This window comes from Anomaloglossus baeobatrachus, chromosome 4, assembly GCF_048569485.1.
Source record: "Anomaloglossus baeobatrachus isolate aAnoBae1 chromosome 4, aAnoBae1.hap1, whole genome shotgun sequence".
Taxonomy (NCBI): domain Eukaryota; kingdom Metazoa; phylum Chordata; class Amphibia; order Anura; family Aromobatidae; genus Anomaloglossus; species Anomaloglossus baeobatrachus.
Genome location: NC_134356.1, coordinates 27,125,957 through 27,128,990, shown reverse-complemented (window position 1 = coordinate 27,128,990; position 3,034 = coordinate 27,125,957).

The window sequence follows — 3,034 nt, the reverse complement described above, 5'->3', positions numbered from 1 at the left end:
GCACTCCCGCACACATTATCCCCGCACACACCCCGGCACTCCCGCACGCACGCATCATCCCCACACACACCCTGGCACTCCCGCACGCATCATCCCCGCACACACCCCGGCACTACCTCAGTGACGTCACCGGTGACAGCGCGACTCCCTCAGTTGCTGTGTGGAGCTGATAAAGAGCGGCGGTGTTCTACTGCTGCTCCTGTCAGTTTCATGTAGCAGAGCTGAAAGCGTCGCGGGACCTCTGTGGATTACGTCGGACCTGGAGGGGTATTTGGGGATTTTAATAAAATGGTGAAAGAGGGTGTTTTTTGGTCCTTTTATTCCAAATAAAGTATTTTCTTGGGTGTATGTGTTTTATTTACTTTCACTTAAAGGTTAATTTTTAGGAGTGTCTCATAGCCGCCTGCCATGATTAACCTCTTATTACCCCGATTGCCACTGCACCAGGGTAATTCGGGATGAGCCGGGTAGAGTCCCGGGACTGTCGCATCTAATGGATGCGGCAATTGCGGGCGGCAGCTGGCTGATATTGTTAGGCTGGGGGGCTCCCCATAACGTGGAGCTCCCCATCCTGAGAATACCAGCCTTCAGCCATGTGGCTTTACCCTGGCTGGTATCAAAATTGGTGGGGACCGCATGCAGTTTTTTTTTAATTATTTATTTATTTTACTGCAAGATATAGACCCACCCACCGGCGGCTGTGATTTGGTTGCAGTGAGACAGCTGTCACTCAGCGTGGGGGCGTGTCTGACTGCAACCAATAATAGGCGCTGGTGGGCGGGGAAAGCAGGGAATACGAGATTGAATAATGGGCGGCTGGCATTTTCAAATCAGTAGAAGCCGCCAGCAATGTGACAGCCGTGCAGCGCAGCGCCGGTGATCGGTGAGTGTGAGTGAATGAGTCAGTGAGTGTGAGTATGAGAGAGAGAGAGGCTGGAGCCACACGGGGCACTACTGGGATGCTCGCATGACACTCGGCTCGCGCTGGCAGCACAGCAGGAGCCGAGTATCATGCTAGTGTGCCTGCATCTGAGGTCCGACTGTGCCAGCAGACCACAGCTGCAGGGGGCAGGCAGGCTCTCAGGAGGGGCGGGCTGGCACGGAGGAGGAGAAGGTGGGATTTCTCTCCCCCTCTCCTCCGTAGCCGGTTCATTCTCCTATTATCTACATATATTTCATGATCATTCCACACCTATAACGCTCAGGTAACATAATATACACCTGGTTATATGCCATATGCATTCATTCTCCTATTATTTACATATATTTCATGATCATTCCACACCTATAATGCTCAGGTAACATAATATACACCTGGTTATATGCCATATGCATTCATTCTCCTATTATCTACAGATATTTTATGTTCATTCCACACCTATAATGCTCAGGTAACATAATAAACACCTGGTTATATGCCATATGCATTCATTCTCCTATTATCTACTGATATTTAATGATCATTCCACACCTATAATGCTCAGGTAACATAATATACACCTGGTTATATGCCATATGCATTCATTTTCCTATTATCTACATATATTTCATGATCATTCCATACCTATAATGCTCAGGTAACATAATATACACCTGGTTATATGCCATATGCATTCATTCTCCTATTATCTACATATATTTCATGATCATTCCATACCTATAATGCTCAGGTAACATAATATACACCTGGTTATATGCCATATGCATTCATTCTCCTATTATTTACATATATTTCATGATCATTCCATACCTATAATGCTCAGGTAACATAATATACACCTGGTTATATGCCATATGCATTCATTCTCCTATTATCTACATATATTTCATGATCATTCCATACCTATAATGCTCAGGTAACATAATATACACCTGGTTATATGCCATATGCATTCATTCTCCTATTATTTACATATATTTCATGATCATTCCACACCTATAATGCTCAGGTAACATAATATACACCTGGTTATATGCCATATGCATTCATTCTCCTATTATTTACAGATATTTTATGTTCATTCCATGTGTAACTTGCCCAAGAAACCTTTTATACATCTACATAAGATACACCTAATACGTTATTACCCTCATTCTTTTTATTTATTCCTTTTCATCATTCTTTTTAGTATGTCCCCTCAAGACGCAAAAAAAGAAGCCGTCCCTGAGCCCCAGGTCCTGAAAAATGAGAACGCCACAGGCCTCGGAAAATGGCGACAAAAGCACAATTATTTTTTTGGGCAAAATTCAGATTTTTTTTCACCACTTATATAAAAGTGAAACTATCCATGTTTGGTGTCTACAAACTCGTACCGACCTGGGGAATCATAATACCATATAGTGAACATGTTAAATATTTCCCCCCCCCACAAATAGCTGTGGATTTGCACTTTTAATATTTTCTCTTTTTTCAGTACAATATATGGTTAAACGAAAGGTGTCATTCAAAAGTACAACTCGTCCTGCAAAAAAACAAGCCCTCATATGGGTATATTGACATAAAAATAAAAAGGTTATGGCTCTTGGAAGGAGCAAAAAACGGAAAATCGTCAAGTGGAGGGGGTTCAAGGGGTTAATAGTAATATTTGTAAAGGGTATGAACTATCCCTCTTTCGTACACTTGTTAGGAAAATATCTGGCTTTGGGAAAGCTGGGTGATTACTGTACCTATTTCTCGGCTGACCCAGCTTTCCCAGTGTCCGGATTAGATGCGGGGCCCAGGATCCTGGGGTGACTGTGACTCCTGCACCCCGGATAGTTATACCGCTCTCTGTAATATCTGCTTGGTTCAGCAGCAGATGTATCAGTCTATGTGTAATACACAGATATTTCCTTGTATATTGGAGCAGTTGTATTATGTGTGAGTGTAAACGCCTCAAGATTTGCAAATTAAAACGTTCACCCCTGAATCTATTTCTGTCTCCTCTATAGTAGCCCGGCCATATCTCCAGATCCTCACTGCGTCATTCCTTACATTTCTCTGGCTCCGTCTCCTCCACATGTTTCTGTGCTCAGTGTGAAGTCCTTCACTGGT